Source organism: Cygnus atratus, chromosome 7, assembly GCF_013377495.2.
Source record: "Cygnus atratus isolate AKBS03 ecotype Queensland, Australia chromosome 7, CAtr_DNAZoo_HiC_assembly, whole genome shotgun sequence".
NCBI lineage: Eukaryota > Metazoa > Chordata > Aves > Anseriformes > Anatidae > Cygnus > Cygnus atratus.
The window spans coordinates 27,535,019-27,556,392 of record NC_066368.1 but is presented as its reverse complement, the minus strand read 5'-3'; the positions used below and the strand labels follow the sequence as shown (position 1 = coordinate 27,556,392).

Sequence of the window (21,374 nt, the reverse complement as noted above, 5' to 3'; positions counted from 1 at the left end):
TATTTCCTCTGTATCAGGAGTCTGAACATCCCATCACTACATCTGTAGAGTCTGTTTCCCAGCAGAGAGGAAGCTTGTCTCTGCTCCCCAGAAACAGTTATAAGGCTGGTGGTATAAATAGAACAACTGTCCCGCTTACTCTGTAGTACTGAACTGGTAATTAATGCATAGGAGAGTAAGTCTTGAAACAACTCCACCCTTCCCTGCTTTATCGTCATCACTGATTAAAAACACATTCAGGTAATTTTTGTCATTGATTCCAAGTTAGAAGAGAAATTAAAATATTTGCTGACCTGAAATTGCTAACACTTGGCTTTTAAAAAGTTCTCTGGAAGGCACGGGACATGCAAACTTGAAGAAAATTTCTTTTTGTGAAATCAGAGGAATGTTTTTCAAGTAGCTGGTGGTACAGAGGTGCACATGATTCTCCTGGGAAGGAGGTGAAAATGAATCAAACAGTTCCAGGAGTGGCAGACCATTGCAGCCATGTCCCTAATTCATCTGTGTCCAAAGGTTCCTTGGTACAAAGGAGGCACAAGCTGTGGCTGACATTTCCCTGTATTTGAGACTGTCGTGACATCTCACTCCCAAGTGCCTCTCCTCTCCTGGGCCTATCTGCATTTTCTTTCCTACCTCCATGCACCTATTGCATTAATTTTGGTTAAAAAGGTATTTCCATGTGTTTTCATGTTTTCCAAATGTTGATGAAACTAGTTGGGATAACCAAAGTTACACAGGAGGAAGGGCACACTTGCTCTATTGGCCAGATTTCAGCTGTACAATTAGAAGTCCCCCAGACTGTTCAGCACCTGCTTTGCCCTGTACCTGAAGAAGTACTTCACCACACCTCCACAGTCCCCAGTGTTTTGGGGTAGCACCCCACAAAAAGGAGCAGTTTCCTGCAAATCCTGTGCCCTAGAGGCTGCCTCAGCTCCAGCCAAGCACTCCAGAGGCAGCTACTTCAAGCAGTCTTGTAGAAACCAGCATCCCCTGCTAACTGAGGTTCATTGCAATGCAGCAACAGGTCAAAAGTAAGACACAGACACTTACATATGGACAAAGGCAGGGATGGCATTCCCATCCATCCTTCTTATGCAATATGCAAAACCCAGCGAGCTGAGCTTCCCTAGTATGGCCAGCACATAAAATGAGATTTCAGTGTGGGCAAGCAGGAGGCCATACACAAGTCTGGAAGTAAAGGGGTTTATTTCTTACTGACCAGCTTGATAGCAGAAGTGCCATGGTCATTCTTTTTAATTTCGGGGGCCTTTTAAATAAAGTTCCACTCCAGAAGCCAAGCATGAAAGGAGAGGAATGAAAACTCTGTGATAGATAAGATATTACAAGACACTGTCAGAATCTTGGTAGGAGAATGAAATAACACTCTGGATACTGTCATTGAAAACAATAATGAAAGAGTACACCATTTTCTTAACTGAAGTACTATCAAATCTATGTTACTGCCACACAACATATTTTTCCTCCAAAGGTGCCAATTTCAAGCTATGACTATTGATCTCTATCTAACACTCAAAATTAACTGCACTACAAAGGGAAAGTGGCACCAAATCGTTTGAGAACATCAAACAGTAAAAAGCCAATGGGGTCAAATCAAGGTCAGAATTTGATGAGTAGGGTGTCAGAAATTTAATCCATTTTGTCTAAGATAATGTATAGAGCCAGTATTGTTTTTTCCCCCTTTCTTTTCTGTAATATTTTAAGCCAGCTTCTCTGAAAAATATCACAAAACCAGACCTCAACTTTTTCATGAACTTTTTTCCATGACTGGAGAGAGAGAAGATTAAACGGACTGAAACACAGATGGCAATTATGCCTCTGTTTATTTCCTAATGAGTCACACGATTATTTTTTGCCTTCTGCCACATCATTTCAGAATACAAGAAAACCTTATCTTGAAGGAGACATGAAGAGACAGAATAACACTGTTAAAAGTCCCAGTCCAACAAGATACTTAAGTGCATTAAAAAAACCCCAAACTTTTAACCATGAGTGAAGTTCCATTCACTTAAACTCACATCAGCAGCAGCGGGTAAATCTGTACCATCAGCTGGTGAATGTGGCGTCTATCAGATTCAGCAGTGGTCTCAAGACAAAATACTCAAAAGCTCTTACAGTGATGTTACATTTACATTTCAGCATTTGGAGAAAATTAAGGTCAGAACTATGGTCAGAAAAGGCTTCCCCTTTGCCTCTCCACCACAGCCTGCAATGCCCATCCCCTCTAGCCACCCCCATTTCTGTTCGTATCACCTCCTGCATGCCCAGGATATTCCCCAGCCTCGGAAACTTGACCAAACTCACACCCAGACTGAAATCTGGATCCATAAAGCCTGGCTACCTCCCACAGTAGAGGCAACACAGCTATGAGCACACTGACCCACTGTTTGGGCTTTCAAACTTGGCTGTGGCCACTTTCTTTTAAAACCCAGGCTGAGTAACTGCTTTGATAGCGGTAACACCTTCTGCTTCTCGTATCACAGTCTAGTAATTAGTATGCTTGTGAAAGGAATCAGAGGATATGTATTCATCAGATCAAATTCACGTCTCTCACCTCCCCAGGAGGTACCTTAACCACAGGGCTTTGGATAGGGGATTCCCCACTTATCCTACTGAAATCAGGCAAGAAATATTCAGGCTTTGATCCTAAAAGAGCTGAAACTTCAGCCCAGTGAATTGGACACGTGACTGGAAGAGGACTCTTCATATGTTTTAGCCAGTAACTGGGGGTGAATAATAAGGAACTGGATTTTGTCAGGAAGAGTCTGAGTGTGACCTCCCACTTCCTAGCAGAACACACAATATGCAAAACAGGATCCATTTTAAAGGGAGAGCAAAACACATACTCCTGTCTGAAACCAGCACAACCTCCGTGCTGGAACACACTGGCTTTCTGCAGTAGTACTCATCTCTCCTCAGGACATGGGTAGTGCTTCAGAAACACCCTTGCCTTCAGGTTATTTCTGTTTCCTGGCTCTAAAGAGTTCCCTGTTCAGCATCTGGGGATTCCTGCAGGCACTGGAGAGGCTTATCTATCCCAAGGAACTTCAAAGATACACACAACTGGTACGGCCAACATAGGGCACAGATAGGTTGAATAATTCGTTATAGGTTGAATTATTTGTTACCTAAGAAGGCTTCTGACAAACAGCAAGGCTGTTCTGGAACACTATGAATAGAACAGATTTTGGGATGGGGTGCTGAAGAGGACTGGTTTTAGTGAAACATTGGATTTTTACCAAAATGACCTTTTTCATTCCAACTGCCTGCTTTGCACAGAAAATTGCACAGAAATTTCCAAAATTTGAAAAGAAATTCAACATCCCAGTGACTTATTGGAGTTATGGTCTGGATGTTATTTTCTTTTGTGGACCATTTCCTGCAACTGGACTTAATTTCCAACATTCATTGCGAGATGTTCCCATGATGTATTGCAACAGCACAAGAAGATAGAAAACCATCATTCACATTAAAAAAGACCTGAGTTTAAGGAAGAATTATGGAACGACTTGGGTTGGAATGGACCTTAAAGATCCTCTACTTCCAATCCTCCTGCCATGGGCAGGAACACCTTCCACTAGACTGGGAAAAGAATATGGGTTCTTTGCCTTGAAAACTTGCAAGTTCCTGAATGGGAAGTGGGAACTGGTCACTTCTACTTTGCTTCCCTCCCCCCCCCCCCAAAAAAAAAAAAAACAGTTTTCCACAGCAAATAAAACATTCCCAATCCATTCTATTTAACAAGGTATTCTCAGGCTATGTTCGTCATGAAATGAGGATTAGTTGTTGGTACTGTGTGTCCATTTATCAGTAAAGTGGTCATTTCTGCATCCCTTCCCTTCCTGACTCATCAACACATTTAGAAAGTACCCAGCAGACAGGGAAGGGGAAGGATCTGTGGGTGCTGGGTGGGAAGAGTAGATATAAAAATTCTTAGTTCTGTTTTGATACTTTGCAACCATGGTACAGATCTACATGGCAGATCAGCAAGTCTCTGAGATTTGAGAGAAAATCTGCCAAAAGATGGTGTTTCTTTTCCTTTAAAAAAAAATCTTGAAACAGGTTATTACTAGCTGTTGTACTGCATCTGAAACTTTCAGTTTCATTACTTACTTATGTGACGTATATACCAAGTGGAGCGGGATCTTACTAAAACCTTCCAGGATGAAAACTGTCATGCTAGCCTGTCTGGACATTTTTTAGCAAACACAAAAATGGAATTAGATGTTGCTGCTATTCTGACTCAAACACAAAACAAATTAATTAAAACAACTACATGGAAAAAAAAACCAACAAACACAAAACAGGTGAACATTAGATTAAAACAAGGTTATTTTGAGATGGTGAAATAATACAATACAGCTTATTGAGGTAAATCCATTAAAATTCCAAGCACTTTTAAACACATATTTAAAGCATGTATTAAAGTATGGATTTGTTTGTCTTAGGATTATGTAGAAACCTCTTTTTAAGTAAGAACCTAAGTTAGCTTTCTAAATTAGAATGGAAACTAATCTCATAGACATAGTACAGCAGTCATAGTACTGAGTTTTCTGCATATTAACTATTAGGTTAAGACGTATTGAATTTTTGGTGTCTACTTAATTACTTAGCTTACCTTAGGCTCCTTTTGTAAACAGTTTCACTCAAGTGAGTTGAAAATCGCTGATTTCTAACACTTTATTGCATAGCTAGGAAAGTTATTTTATACACATCTGTCTGCCCAAGAAAAGATTTTCTACTTGTTTTGGCATGGGCTTTTAAATAGATACAGATATAGATATATAGAGTCCTTTTTCCTGATTCCTAGTAGTTCTCCTAGCTTAGTTTCAACAGACATATTCCACAGAAAAAGTAAAGGTTACCAGTGTATTAATATTACTTCTGTACACTACTGTATGTTTTCAATTAGGCTCACTCCCACAACGATTTCCATATCTAGCAACTTGTTCTTCTTATTTCTTGATAAGTGATGGCCCCTATCAGGAAGTCGGGGGCGAGTCTGCTACTGCTTTGAGTAAACAGCCTAAAGGTCATTTTAGATGTTGGCTTTTGACACTCTTGGTTCAATAGCCACCCACCACAGTTGTCACCAGTAAGCTTAAGTTAACCTCATGGAAAAATAGCCTTTCAGTGGGTCCTGTTGTCTCTTCAACAGAACAACTCACCAGTGGTCACTTAATAGTGGAATGAAGAAAATCCTATTAAGTTCCCCTCACAGAATTTGACAGAGGCGTTTGGTCTGGGGTCATGATCCAAGTGCTCTAGGCTTTCCCTGAGGTCTGCTAAGGTTATGGGAAAGTCTCTGAGTTAATGGGGTCTTTGAGTGGCAGTGTGTCCACACGGGTGCCACAGTTCTCCTAGCAAGTGCCCAAGGACCTCTTTAATGAGATTTCTCATAGCAGAAAGAAAATGTGCAGAACAGATTCCAGCTACACACACACAACCGACTTCTGCAGGCACGGCTATGTACACCAGAATGTGAAGGCATAAAACCCACAGCTAACACTGCACCCCCACACTGAATGTCCACCAGCACAGCTACTACACATACAATATTGTCCCCCCCAACCAAACCCAGGCTCCTGCAGATCTTGTTTCTTTCCTATTGCTCCTTCAAGATTAATCAGTAGCAGGCACAACTTTGCCAAAATAGATGCAACTGCTGGAGTGTGTTGCCAGTACACACTACCAGTGAGCCTCCATCAGGAAAAGGTCATTACACCACTAACACAACCAGCCACCTCTTCCCACACACCTCTTCAGCATGAAAGCAGGAAGAACCCAGCAGCCAGACCTAAAGATACTATCATCCTGCAAAAGGAGAAGTGTTGCATGACTACATCTAAGATTCAGAGCAAAGGCCAAAGTACACACAGGGCTGATACAGCAAATATGCTTTGCACTGACACCCCCCTCCTGCAGACTGAACAAGGGACACCACTATCAAAGATAAAATACAAATTTCATTCCAAAATAATACCTAAGACATTTCCAAGAAATTTCCCATAAAGAGAGACTAATGTATTCTCAAAATCAGGTAGCTCAGGCTTGTAGGCTCTCATTTTAGGCACCTGAAAACAAGTATTTCGAAAGCAATGAAACAGAACTTAGTGGCAAGGCATCTCAGACACTCTTCATATTCTCCAGCTTGAAAACAGTAACTCTGGTAACTGAGGCACTGTTGGGTCTTGCAGTGTCAAACTGTGTACACCCTGCTGGAAGACATGCTCTGTATATACTTTACAAAAGTGGGAAAAAAAAACAGCACAGCTCAAACCTCCTTGTCCACTTAGAGATTGGTCTGAGACTCTCCATACACCATGCTGATTGTTAGTAAAAAAGGGATTCATACAAGTAAGGGGCCAGCTCGTGCTGATAAACTATCTTCACTTTTCTATTAAGAGAGTTACAGGCTAGAACATGTGTTCCTAAATTTCTACATGAAGTGCATTTGTACCATCTTTGTTTCACATCTGTGTAGCTCAAAAAAAACACTCCAGAGCCATGAAGAACAGATGAGGGAAGAAAGCAAAACTAAGAATATTCTTCAAAGATGCTGCTCTCTTTTCAGAGCCAAACACCCAGCCTACTGCATCCACCAGCCCCTGTGCTTCACGACACACACAAAATAGTAGCTACCAGCATGTCCTGTTCATTTCCATCGTGCTTTGTGGGATTCAGATGTAGTCACTGTGACCTCCAGCACCTCCCGCTCATCCAGCATGGGATGTTCTGCTGCCCCTAGAGAGGAAATTTCTGTTTTTCACAAGTCTTTCCTAGCACAACAATTCACTCAGGGTGGCATTACCATGTAGGTGCTAAGAGATGATAAACACTGAGGACACATCCCGTTGATACTGTTCTCTTTCCCTCCCTCTACTCTACAGCAAACAGAGCTCAAGGCTTCAGAGGCCTCCACAAAAGCAGTCAAACCCAACTTCCACAGACTCCTACATGATATTGTATAGCCACAGTCATAGCTGTTTTCTCTGGACACAGGGCTCCATTTTCCAGCACATAATTTTCACTGTGCACAAAACAGACAACAGAGTGCAGAAACTCCCTTTTTTGCGTTTGACACTATCATACTTACAAGAAAACCATCTGCAGTTTTCAGCTTCAGCTTTAGCTCCAAGTTGGGATCTTTCAGTTACCTTCCCAATATGCTTTCCAGCCCGGACTCTAGTTCAGTCTGCTCCTTACTCCAACCACTCTCCCACCTCTGTAAGCAACATTTGCTTTCTAGCACAAAAGCGTTAGAGTGTTTAAAATCCCAGGATGGCATACCACAAAGCAGGCTCCTTGAGTCCAGTATTTACCCAAAAACAGTAAGTGCATGATGGCTGCAGAGCCACAGCACTGCTCGCTCCTGAAGGGTAGAACGGTACAGCTGGGACTTCACTACAGTCCAATACCACAACCTGTCATATCTTTCTAGCTAAAGGAGTCTGGGTAGAGAAAATACAGGATGTATTTAAGCAATAATACCTTATGGGAATGTTTAGCAATGGCAAGTGTTCTGAGGAAGGGGTTGTGCCTCTGGCCCTTACCCTCACAAGTCAACAACTCCTAAGCTCACTGGAGTTAAAATAGCTGACTTAAAAGTCATAATTGCTATTCTAAGCAGTAAAACACAAAAATTTTTTTAATGTACCTTTTAACATGCTGCAAAGTTAAACATGGCTTGCATGTTACCATGGATATAATTTCATGTTTATAAGACTGGTCTTTCCTGGCAGCTAAATGCCTGTACAGGAACAAATAGCAGAGCAGAATTTTGTTTGGCATTTTGCTCAGTTTATGATAACAGCTAACTACTCTTTTTCTATTAACAAGCTTTTGATTTTACTGGAGTTTCTGTAGGAACAGAGTTCTTGTCATTGGCACTAAACATGCTGCGACTGATCCTAGCGTGAGCAGAGCCCTGAACTCAGTGGCAGCATTCATGAGAATCAGGGCTGTAGGTTCAAGTCCCAGCATGTTTACGTATTTGCCATGGCTGCCATCAGCCAGTATACAGTACGTGCTTCATCTCTGCCTGATGAAGGGTCCACTCCAAAACCAGAGTGCAGAGGCTGAGCTAGAACTTTTACCAAAAACATGAGAAATTCTTACTAAACTCAGGCACAGTCAAGTTAGCTTTTCACCTGAGGAGAGGGACAATTTTATTCACCTAGGTCCCAGAAAAAATTACCCAGGGAAAATCTCCAGAATGGAATTGCTGCTTTCATATTAACTTGAAATCAGCTGCATTCAAGAAGAAAGGCTAATTGAGTATGAACAAAATACAGATTGATAGAAAGGTAAATGTGGCCAGTTCAGAACAAGTCTAAATGCCTCCCTCACTTCCAAACTTAATTGTTTGTGCCCATACCTATTTCAAAAAGCCTGTGTGTATTTCTAGCCCTACCGAACAATTTCTGTGGCAAAAGTTGCCTTGTCTTCAGTAGGACAAAATTTCACCCTTCAGTGAATAAACCCAGGAATAGCTTTTGGCTGCTGGTTGGCAATGTGTAGGATTGTAACAACTCAGCTGCTATTGCTAGATTTGAAGAGAAGATGGAATTGCACAGACCAGTCTGGGGATTACACCACGTTATGTCCCTCCAAATCACGCAGCCAGAGTGTTTACCTGTGTCTATGTGTTGCTGTCATGAAAAGTTCAGTACCTATTTCAGTATCAGATACGTATCAGTTAAACTTGGCTTCAGCTTTTGAAGTGGGCGGAGAGCATCACCACCCCTTTCCTGTACTGAAGTCTGCAACAAAATTGCATTTTACTCACAAACATATCTGTAGTTCTGTTGTGTTGACTTTTTTAACAAATAATCTCATTGGACAGACAGCACCAGCAAGTTTCTCCACTCGGTGGAGTGTCTTCACAGCCCTCCCACACAGTGAAAATGACTCAGACAAAACTACTAAATTTAGGGCATTGGTATTCTATGTGTTACGCTGGTGTTCATATAAGTAATGCCTTAAACAGTAAATTTCTGAATTAAGCATTCAAGCAATCTTTTCTGTGCTGCATCTGCCACTGAAACAGAACGGCAATGAAGGTGGGCTGAGGAGGAGGTTATTTGGATCGTGATTTGGGTTGTGTTTTGGCTAGAGCTAAATGTGAATTTGAGTGAGGTCTGCATGCACTTTTAGAAATACCTATTGACCTGATACTGTGATGTTTGATCTCAATTGATAAGATCGTGCAAGATTAGCTGCCCTTGGGAGATTCCCTTCATCTTGGGCAAGAGACTGCAGGTTTGACTCACACACAGGGATGATTTCTCTTAGGATGACTAGACCGATTCCCACTTCTCAACATTCACCTCACCCATCTGCCTGAGGCTCCCCTACTGCAAGTGTGGCTCATGAAGCAGCTGCTGAAGTGCTGATTGCAACTACATGCAGTCAATTAAACTGGCACTTCTATAATTCAATATTAAATTACATAGGATTGTCACAATTTTATAATTTGCAAGTCACCCCCTGCTTCACAAGCAAATGAGCCATCCCTGTAGCAAGGGCAAGATCCTCTGGAAGAAAGCAGAGGTGGACAAATAAAGGTGAGAGGTTTTATGGCTGTCACTCGAGACATGGCTCTGCAGTGACACTTGCCAGGCATTCACCATCCAGGAAAAGGGACAGCAAGTCCCTGGCCACAGGGGCAGAAGAAGTAAGGAGAGGGAAGGGAGGAGAAGAGAGAAAGAGGAGGAGGGCTAAGGCACCTACTCAGTTAAGGCAGTCTTTCCTCTCTACTTGCTTAAAATTGCCAGTGAATTCAGGAGACCAAAGTCAGGCCTGTGCAGGACCACGAGACAACACTCTCTTCAGGCCGACCACAAAACCTGCTGAAGCCAGCAACAAATGTACATGGGTACCTCTGGGAAGGACACAGAAGCACTGACTCGTATTGACGAACTTTGGCTCTTTTTCTGTTTGTCAGTTGTCTCCAGAAGGGCATGGTTTTCTTATATATTTTTGGGTTTGAAACTGCTGAATAATCAGTACAAATATAGTTCATGATCTGTTACCCAATTAAAACCATGCAATTCCTAGGAGCAACCTGAACTGTTTACATTGCACACTTCCATCACATGCCCCTTCTTCATTCTTCACCATTGGAACATAACTCTTAAAGAAAATTAGTTTGTATAAAAACACTTGCAGATCATGTGCCACAGCCTCTAGAAATGCTTATGCTGGTCTGATGTGCAGTATTTCAACCCGGGGAGCTGGGCATCCCTGTCTAAAGTTCTGCAGACTAGATAAAGAATATTTCTTTTCCTTGGGTACAACCCCAAACCTGCGCTTACATGTAACACCTGACCTGAGGCAAATTTCCATAGTTCAGGGCTTATGCTTGCCCTGACTCCACCTGAGAAGCAGGGGTCTTAAAAATCCCCCCAAAGTGCTTACTTAATAGATGCTTAAAAATCCATCCCCAGAGGAGATTTGGGGCAATTATTCAATTTTTTCCCTTGCTCTAAGGCAGAATAAGTAACTTAGACCATCTCTGAAAAATACTTGTCATGCTTCTTCTTCTAAAAATTCAGTCAAAAAGATTCCACTTTAACCCTAAGTAATCTGTGCTGTGGTTTTACTACTTGTACAATTAGAATATTTTTCCTAATGCTTGAGCCTTGTCTTTTTACCCAGTCATCTTGTTAGGATATTTTTCCAACCAGGCAACTTTGACTGGGTAAAATTACCCAGTCTTACTACTCAGATTTCAATTGGTAATCTAGTCAGAGAATATAATGAAGATCAAAAGTCGAGATCAAAAAAATACATATATGATATCTACTGCTCATTCTTTTTATCCTTGGCTAGCTGCCCTATGAACTGGGAAATTACATTAGTTTAACATTAATTACTTTTGACAATTATATTTTGTTATCACTTTACAATCTAATTCTGTACAGACTGTCTGACAGTCTGTTCCACTATCTGTCCAGGAATCCAAACCTCTCAAGTAGATTTTCAGTTTCGTTATTATTCCCTTCTTTAGATGCACAGGCAAGCCATCCTTCTTACTAAGACTTAAGACTAAAATACCTTTCTAAGAACTTCTACCCTATGAAACAGAATTGCCCCCAACATATTCCGAGATGGTGATGCACTGAGGTTTTTGCCATGCTGCCTTTCCAAGCAGTATCCAGGTAAAGTGCCCATTGCCACCAAGGCTTTGCTACAAAGTACTTCCAAGAACTGCTCAAAAACTTCTTTTCACTCCTTCCAGTGAGGTGGCTTAAACTACACCCTCCCATCACAGAGGCTGTGCTCTTCCTCTCTTTCTAACTTAAACAAGTTAACTTAACTTAGACAAGTCTGTCCCTCATTTATTCCACAACATCAGAACAAGCACGGATAACCTTCAACTATACTACCAACACTTAATTTCTCCAAGCCCGTCCTTCCAGAATGAGTTGTGCTAATATCCCAGCCCTATGACTTACCCCAGCAAATTTCTATTACACCAATTAAGTATTTAACTTGGTTCTATGCTACAACCTCAGATCCTTTCCATTTTTTTCCCTGTTTGTATTCACATTGTCCTCTTAACCTTCCAAGGATCCTACTGTAGTGTTCTCTCTGCTGACTTTCAAATGTTTTTCTTCTACGTGTAATTTTCACTTACCTAGCTAACTTTTGCACTGGCCTCTTTCAAAATGAGCACAAAGCCGCCTTCTCGCTAGGCTGGTGAATAGTGTGGAGTATTTCTTCATCACCTGAGTGCCATCTCTCCCCATCAGGCCTGTGTTAAGAACATCTGCTGTTATGTGGTACGGAGGAATCTCCTGTCAATATAACTTGAAAAATTCACACCCTTACCTTCAAAATCTGACATTAGCAAGTGCCAAATATTTTATTTCCACAGTTTTGATGAAAAATTAAATGTTTTGGTATTTCTGAATTGAAATATTTAATTTCAATGAGTTGACCCAAAGCAAAATATTTTTTTGACCCAATTTGACAAACAGATTTTCTTACCCATCCAGAATGAGGCTCTCTGAGCAAGCTTTTTCCCATGATCCACCACTACAGTAGGTAAGAACAGCAATTGCAATGCACCCTCGGTTAGGCAATGGAGAGCTGGGGGTGGCTGTAAGAAATAATCAGGATACAATGTCACCTGTCCCAGAAATACCACAGCAGTTCAGGCAAATGGCTTAGGGTTAATATTAAGCAATAAGCTGCAATCTAGCTCAACAAACTGTTTTGAAATGGATCAAACTGACTCAAAGCAAAATATTTCAGTTATACCTTCCTGGTGAGTCCTTCTTAAATCACAACTTCATATAAACTTTGCATAAAAGTCACTTTAACACCAAGTGTTTTTTAACGTAATAAAATTAGCAACTGTAGAAATAGATCAGTCATCATGAGTTGCTGCACAGGAAGATCAGAGTACTGATTCAGACATACTTCATATACATTGAATTGCTTCAGGAACTCAATACTTTTACATCTTGTTCATACCATGACAGTTCAAAAGATGGTCTTTGCTCTCCAATGGCTTGCACATGATGGAAGTGATGCCAATCATGAGAACCAGAAGATTCTTTTGAGCCAATTAGATGGCACCAGTCACAACGACATTAGTCATCCACTCCTCAATCTGAGAAGGAACCAAAATTATCATTCATCAACTCCAGAGGCTGCAAAAGACATGAGGGAAGTGTACTATTTCCCATTCTTATTGCAGTCATCATCATACAAAGTGACGCAAGCTGCTATTTTCTGCTCCTCTTCTAGGAGAGTGGTGGTTACTCTCTGTACAGTTTTCAAAAGAGAAATTTTGATCTCATTTAATTCCTCCAAACTCCTTCTCCTGTCCTTGTGTGACCAAGAAAGGAAATGGGACTAGAAAATGCTATACAGTAAGAATATATACAGCCTGATGCCATCAGCCTCTGCAGCTGAGACAGAGGATAGTGTTGTGGTATATGGTGACAAGTCTCCACACACCAATGGGAGCAACAAGAAAAGAACTAATACCTGATGTGTGAAAGCACATACACAAGAAAAAATCTTCAAAAAAATTGATAGTGAAGCATCAGGAGTGGTTAACTGCAGAGGGTTCAGAGTGGAGGTCGTTAAGAGCAGATCCAGAGAAACAGACTGTGCTGGAGAGGCCAGTTTAACAAAACACAGAGTCTTTACACTGCTGAGATCAATGAGTTATGTACCATGTATGTCAGTGAGCTGAAGGGTACAGGAAATCCAGGAGAAATTGATAGGCTGGAGAGACTGACCACACCCCGTTTCTCCTCAGCAAGATGGTTTGAGCATCTCAGAGCTGCTGGTGTAGCAATCCTTGCTAGCTCACTGCCACCCACAGCTAGGAGACCAGACAACCTAGCAGCTCTGGTAAGGACAAACACCTTTGCACATGATACTGTCCCAATCCAATGTGAGAGACACCCTTGGAATAATGCTCAACAGCTGCACACATCTCCAAGGCACAGGTTGGCCAGCTCTGGATAGATAAGCTTGTGAAGTCCCTTCCAACACTTTGCTTTTGGAAGACACAAGCAGTGAAAAAGAAGATGAAAATTCAAAAACATCAACACTTCTGATAGAGGGGAAAACAGATGAAATTAATGGCAAAGTAATACTCTGCAGAACAAAATAGCAATGTTCTATTCTGTGGCTTGGGAAAACAACAGGCCTCCAACACATCTGGGGAAACACCAGTAAGTGTTTTCATGGCAGTTGCTCCTCTGGGGTGACATTTGGTTCGCTGCCCAGTCAGAGCCTGCCCTTGAAGGATTTCCTGGGATAGATTCTCAGCTGGAATAAACAGTGTCACTGCTTTCTGGAAGCATGGCAGTTCTGAGCAGGAGAGGATTTTGCTGCAGATATTCGACTGGCAGGGAGGCTTTCTCAAGGGAGCTACATCTGACAGCTTCACAACGAAGGGAGATGTTATCCACAGCATGAAAATCCAACTAACAAACAAATTTGATACTGACTTTAGAAGTCATGTTAACAGATGGTACCAAATCCATGTGTCAAAGATCACAGTTACTTCTTTACATTTCCCATTTTGTCTTTTTTTTTTTTTTTTTTTAACTTCAACCTCAGAGAAACAGATTCTGACTCAAGATGAAGAGCTAATTAACCTATAATATACTAAAAGGAGATTTGGCTGTGCTGAGAAATCTGGAGTTTGGTACAGCAAGACACTCCTCTGTAAACAGTCAGATACCTCCGAAGGATTTTTCATAACTATGAAATAATTCAGATCATCTCCAGAATTAGTCTTAGATCTGCATTACAACACTACAGATAATGAACTAAAGCACAAGTTAGATAAATCAGATAATCTAAGACAATATTTATACATGTATAAAAAGGTGAGGAACAAAGACTCTTGAAATAATACCTGTGTTGCAGTTGTTGTTAGACATTACCTTACTACAGACAGCTGTACTGAATCTAGTTTCATTCTCTTCAAAAGATGATATCTAAAACTTCCAGACTTGTCTTTCACATTATACACTGCAAATAACTTGATCACGGTGGAAGAGGACTCACAGTAGCTCTCTTTTATCCAGAGGAAAGATATTTTTCATAAACTGTAAAGATACATTTGTAATTATGTTTCAGTGCTTATTTACAACAAATGCCTGTTTGCACCATGCTATCTAGCAGCATAAATGGTCTCTTTAGCTCTGATGCAGCCCCTGCTTTACCTTGTATGAACAAAGCAACAGTGATCTAAAAGGTGCACGTATGTCCCACAGGAAGGGGAACAAACTTTCATTTCAGAGCATCTTCATACCAGTATGCTTTTATTTCCAAAAGGAAAAGTGCTTCAGGAAGGAGAAATTCCAGCCTCTAACTGACCTAGATAAGCTGCTGGCATAAGGAATCCAGGAGTGAGGCTTCTGACAGAAACTCAGTCCACCTGGTGGTACTAGACTGAAGTATTTCCACACTAGCTAAGTACAACCTGCCAGAACTTACAGCTGCATGTACAGTCTTGGTGAAAGAGAACCTCTATCCATGCCTCATCATGCAAGTGATGCTCAGAGAAGACATGGCAGAGGAGCTTTGGGCATATACACTTTACTTAAGCATCTGCAGGACATCGATCTGTCTGTGGACAATTGCTGCCTTTACAGACTTCGAACACTCCAGGCTCTCTTTATGCTCATTTTCATCTAAACTTTGCTAATCGGAAACTAAACTCACACTTCCCTGGCTCTGAGCAAGAAAAGCATGTCCGTCTTAGCCTAAAGTTAATGCGTAGCCTAGGCTGGTCATCCACACTCCCTTCTTCACCAGTGGAGAAGGACGGTATCACTAGATGATTCACTGCCTTATGCACCTGATGAATCCTTGTTTACTGATGAGGGAAAGAGAGAGCCCATACACTTCGCTTGGACTGGATCGCTAGCCTTCTGACAGCTCAAGTAGGATGAGATATATCCTATCGGGATGGTCGTCTTCTTTTGAATGTGTCTAATGGTGAAGACAAATGAAAAAAGAATTCAAACTGTGGCTTCCTGACACAATAACTGTATAAAACTAAGATAAAAGCAGTAATGAAACAACAGATTTTAATGACAATAACACAAAAAGCCAAAAGCTGTTCTACATGATACTCAAATGTGCCACAGCTTCCCTGTGTGTAAACGTGTATCTCATCTATGCCCAATGCAAAGGCAACTGCCAGGTCACATGCTATGTACATTTTCAAACAGAGAGGAAGAAAAGGAATCATTGGACCAACGGCTTGGAAACCAAGTGATTTCTTCTGTGTTCTCTTGGTATGCTTTGTGAAATTTTCTGTCTAGAATAACACCTGTAACCCTGTCCTTCCAATGTAGCTTTGATTTATTTCCTTGGCTTGGCTTCTGCAGTGCTTTTACCCTTCTGTAAAGAGTCTGATTGGACCCAAGCTGCACAGATGGGGAAGTGGCAGGGAAGAAGGCAGCTCCGCCAGTGTCAAAGCAGCCAGACTCCCTTCTGCTGGCTTCAGAATTCTTGGAAGGGGCACAGAACAAAAGAGAGGCTGCTGATGTTCTCTCAGCAATAGCAGCACTGTCAGGAAGCTGAAATGACCCAAGAGAGCCACAATGTCCTGCAGAGGTACAAGATTTGCACACAGTGACCTTGTGCTCCAGTGGTCTTGCCCATTTTGCACTGAGGGTTTCTGCCGTGCCCATGAGAAGGGCAGTTCAAGCCACAGAGAAACAGGCCCAGGGACTGGATCAAGTTTGACTGGCTCTGAAACACCCAGCTGTGTGGTGTGACATGGCCCTTTATCTCCTTGGAGGGAATGGGATTTTGTGCATTTTCATTCCGAACACACAAAGCAGGTAGCTAGATGAAATATGGCACAGTCAGCCTCTGAAAAGGCTTACTGTAGGTTTGAAGACTGCAAGAGACACACATCACTCTTCATTTAACACTTTGTTGATCACTGACTTGTGGATTGTTCTCCCTCTGAAACAATTCTAACTATTCTTTTTAAATGGGAATTTTGACCAGAGCGACCAGGATGTCTTTAAAGATACAGTTGGCACGGACACTGCAATGGCAGTGAGATACCAATATGGATGGGCTCATACCTACCCTGTGGCTGAAGCAGAACAGTAAATGCCTCCCTCAGCTACAGCTGGAAAGAAAAAGTGTTTCCATTTGAGTCAGATCAGCGCCAGGCAGCCAGGCACTGGCTGCTCCACTAGGCTCCCCATGCTTAGGAGAATATCCCTCACCAAACAGCTTTTACAAGGTCAGCCACATTCAAGTGTATGCCACCAACTGAAATATGCTTATTATGTAACATAAAGTGAATACTTTGAGAGCACTACTTACAGTGGTTTATCCTGTACAACTCCTTGTAGGATCCTGATTCCAGGACTTATAAATTAGCCAGGCTGTCTACAGATAGATACACCACAGAGCAAGAGCAGCAAGAGGACAGTCTCTTCCCTACAAGTATTACATAAATAGTAAAAGTCAGTGTGTGAAAGATGGGAGAAGAATGCCAGGTGCATGCAATGTTTGTAACTTACACCTAGGACAAATGTGTGCACACATCAACTGACTTTCTTTTCGCTTGGTCCACATTGGACCTTGCAATATTCATTCAAGGAACAGACCAGCTTCAACTACAAAGCCTTCTTTCCAATAAAATTTTTCGATTGATAATATGATCCCACATTTAAATTAACCAAATTTGTAATTACTTTTTAACCAGCTTTTTAATATGCAAAACTATGTAAGTGTAGTACCAGAATGGTAGGGAAAATAAAACATTACTTATTTGGCATAATCACAGATTTTAATAATTGACAACACATGTCAAAGTCCACAAATCACAGCTTAGGCAATGAAATGTGATGTGTCTTTTTCATTCCACATTACTGGTTTCTTAATTTAGCAAACAGGGAATTTTGAGTGCATTTAAAGAGGAAATCAGCAAACAATACTAAATTTTCTGTAGAAAGAGGAAGCATAAGATTACACAAGTTACCACAAAAACAAATCGAAGCAAACTGGTGCCACAGGTCAAGTAATTAGGCACAAAGAAGAATTAAATCTCTTTAAAATTTATTGATTTATGATACCATGTCAAGTTTGGGACATAAATATTTATTATCTTGCAGCTCCTATTCCTTCTACGCTTAGATTAATTTTATTCATGTCTTTGTAATAACAGGGATTTCAGCTAAGTCCAAGCAGCTAACAGTAAGACAATACGCTGTTACATTTGTCTCTCCCCTGAGAAGCAGGGAGCACATTTTACATGTCAAATTATTCCATACACAGAGAACACTGCAATATTGGGTACATGCAACTGCACCACAGATACCAGATTAGACTCCTCTGTATACCCTGGAGCAGTCTAATATATTTAAATCAAATTGCCATAAAGTAGACAGGGACAGTGTTTTTTACACTTGCTGTAGACTGCAGCAAAGAATGTTTCATTATCTTGTAGAGATGGACAGTTACATTTTAGTTCTTTTTAACCAGATAATAAACCTCACCTTTCAAGCAGCTGGCACCAAGCATGCAAACAACTATCCATATGTAACTCAAAAGAACAGTACTACTGCTACCAATGCCTGCTAATTACACTTAACCTTTTGAATTATCTGGACTACTGACATATAAAGAATGAGATGGATGCTTAACAGACCCCACAAAGAACAGTCAAAGGCCAAATAGCATTCATTAAACATGTGACATGCATTAGTACTAGGATAGTGGTGATTACATGTGTGTTAGTTTGATAATGTTCTCTATAGAAATTACATTACTCCAATGAATAGAAACATGTCATTCAAGAGAAGAATGAATAATAGATAGTATGAATCCACAGGACTTGGTGGTTATTGTGGGTATTAGAATTTTAGAGTGTATGAAATTTCATTTTTTTAAATATATTTGCAATCCTTGAACTCCAAGAAATATGGAGAAAAACAAACAAACATAAAACTCAATACAGTAATAGCACAGTAGTAGTTCAACATGGCATCTCTAGAGAAATCCTGACTTCAGTTTACTGGTGAAAATGGTTTTCACTGGACATACACTCGAATGAAAAAATAACCTAAAAATCACTTGTGCAGAACTCCCCCAATGAACAAAGAAGGCCCAACACAGAGGGATTTCCAGACACACTGTGGCTGCGTGCAGGACTGAATTTCCACAGAGGGCACCATATCATAGGGCAGCAATCTGCCAGAAGGGTTTCAATGCCATGGACTGCTGTTACAGTCAAATTGGGCAACCAGGTATGCTTTTGTAAACACTGAAAAACAATAAGCAAAAGAGGAGGCAATAAAAGCGTCCCATCAGCTTTTCATGTACCTTACTACGTACAGGTTTGGCTCAGAGCTTTGGAGAGGCGAAGCAGGGAGTATTTGCTCTGATGCGATCCTTCAGAGCTGAGATCCTTTATCTCTGCACTATGTATCTGCCTCATCACTGAGTTCTTCCTGACGAGAAGCAAGTTTTCCTAAATACCAGAAGCAGACAAGTAACTTTGAAGGTTTAGACCTTTTTGCTCTTTTATCTAGACATCAGCAATGATCAATTTCAATAATGCACAGTGCAAATGTTTGGTGTTTTCACTGCAGGATTACAATCTAATCTAACCCAAAACTCAAGTCAAATCTGCTAAGGAAGAGAGAAAGAAGAAATACAATGTCTTCTCTTTTTTTCCTTCTCTATGCAGAATATTACCAAACTGGCATTTAGTGTTAGTTCAGCTCACAGAAATAATTCTTGAAAGCCCATTGGTGGAGTTTGTTTCCTTCTCCTTTCAGGTTGAAAAGGAAACTTTCTGTGAGTTTACTGTAATGGAGTGTTTGTCTGTATCAGAAGCAGCCTGACCTCTCCAGCCACAAGATGAAATACCAGCAGCCCACTCTGTCACTAGTTCACTACTAGGAAATTACATGGGAGGAAAAACACAACACAAAATTCACAGAAAAAAAAAAAGAAAGAAAAAAAAAAGACATCAGCAGTGGTGGGAGTGAATGAACAACTTAATAATGAAGCCAGTAAAAAGGAAAATATCCTCCAGCCAATTGATAATAAAAGGTTACTTGAGGTAAAGGGTCAGATCCTGAGCACTGTGAAGTGGCCCAGCTCTCCAACCTCAGCAAAGCTACAGTGATTTACACTGGCTGCAGAAAAACCCAAGAGACAGAAAAACCCAGCTATAAAAAAGGAATTGGAGGCCCACACTTTGAGAAGATTCCACTCACTTTTAGCACCAGACTGAGGTACAGAGGTGACTCTGAGGGTTTGTTTCTGCGGGGGAGTTCCTGTGAAGTAAGCTGAAGTGTGAATTTACACTGCATTTTCTGATGGGTCTTTAAGTAGGCTGTAAATTCATACCCTAGCCTATTTTGCAGGGATTTCCCCAAGTAGATAAGCCCTAAATTGGCCTCCTAATCATGGAGGCAGACAAAATAAATAGATGTTTTCAAAACTGCAGACCCACACAGGATCTCTCTATTGCAGGCGCAAGTGAGTACCAGATAGCATATACTGTACTTCTGCAAGTACATGGTGTCCTTCTTTCTTCCATTCACTCCCAAGCCCCACTCCCATCATCTCTCAGCATCCCTCCACTCTAAGACACTACCTTCAATCCTCCTGCCCTTATCCAGCTTCATGCCAGATTACTGTACCTTCCTGTCTGGCTCTTCCCTTCCCCACTCTAGTTCCACATCTAGAGGTCCAGGTCTTCCTTACCTACTTTCCCCTGACCCTCAGGGGAATGGTAAAATGGTCCTGGTACAAAGGTGGTTTCTCCTACCAGTTCCTCGCCTCTGACCCAACCCAGTCATGTCCCGCCCATTCACACCTCACCCATTCCTCAAAGGCTGCAAGGCACCGAACCCTTGGGCGACTGGACGCCCTCTGAAGCCACCTTCAGAACCACAAGGTTAAATCTATGCAGACAAGTGCCATGAAGCTGTGCGAGATTACTCACACTTTTTTGATTGTAAGATATTTCTACATGCTGCTGAATGGGAGGCCCGAGGCCTTCAGCAGGAGGCAGAGGACGCAGTTAGTATGGCCACAGCTTCACCACAGTCCTCAGGCTGGGTGGTTTGGCCATCAACACAGGCTGCACCACATGAAGTCTGGGCTGTTTCCCTGGGAGCCGCAGTGATGCCGTAATAGAGCAAAGCATTTAAGCCTCGGCTAATCTGGGGCCTTGTACTGCTTTAACTGCTGCCTGTGCTGTTCTGCCCTGCTGGCTCAGGCACTCACTGCACCAGTGACAACTAAGCCCCACCTGTGGCTGTACTGCTAACAGGCGATGACAGTATCATATCCTGAAGGATCCTTTTCAAGAAGACAATTTAGTAACGTGCTGTCTCTGGTACAAATGCCAGATTTCTCATGAGCAGCACAGAACACACTCACTTCAATGCAACCCCTGACTTCGCAATGCATGAAGAAGAAATTCAGTTAATGCTTTGAAGTCTGAGCTTTTAGATCAATGAGGGAAGCAAAAAGGTACTAGCCACCTTTTGATAGCAGCAGAAGGAACCAGCTGCAGTGAACAGCCGTCACATACAGTACAGTATCCCACACCGTCCTTATCAGCTCCAGCAGGTAGCAGCAGTCTGAAGAACACAAACATCTTGCTAGCAGGTACAAGACTGAAAAAGCTATGTGAGAGATGCAGATTGTAAACCAGTGACTCTTCCAGCACTTGACTAAGTAAAAGTTTCATCTCTTATGTGTATGAAGATCCTACACAATAGGAATCTCCAGGTACAGAAAGAGCTTGACACACTTTAAGAGCCAAAGTCTGTGCTGCAGACCTTTTCCTGCATTTCATTACCTTAAGTATTCTGTGCGCA

The 21,374-nt window shown here is 41.5% G+C and overlaps 1 long non-coding RNA gene across 14 annotated transcripts in view; it reads right to left on the bottom strand.

Moving 5' to 3' along the window:
• The window catches only part of LOC118245679 (uncharacterized), a 68,704-nt gene that overhangs the window by 22,674 nt on the left and 24,656 nt on the right, over positions 1-21,374 (bottom strand). For 8 of the 14 annotated variants that reach the window (XR_007708568.1, XR_004777925.1, XR_004777940.1 and 5 more), the window contains 5 exons: positions 16,852-16,968; positions 14,439-14,603; positions 12,502-12,640; positions 12,013-12,124; positions 11,660-11,776 (listed from right to left, as the gene is read on the bottom strand). This is a non-coding gene — a long non-coding RNA (uncharacterized LOC118245679). Of the gene's footprint in view, positions 1-11,659; positions 11,777-12,012; positions 12,125-12,501; positions 12,641-14,438; positions 14,604-15,358; positions 15,493-16,851; positions 16,969-18,855; positions 19,004-21,374 lie in introns of all 14 variants that reach the window. The other 6 variants (XR_007708565.1, XR_007708569.1, XR_007708567.1 and 3 more) reach the window with 6 other exon arrangements.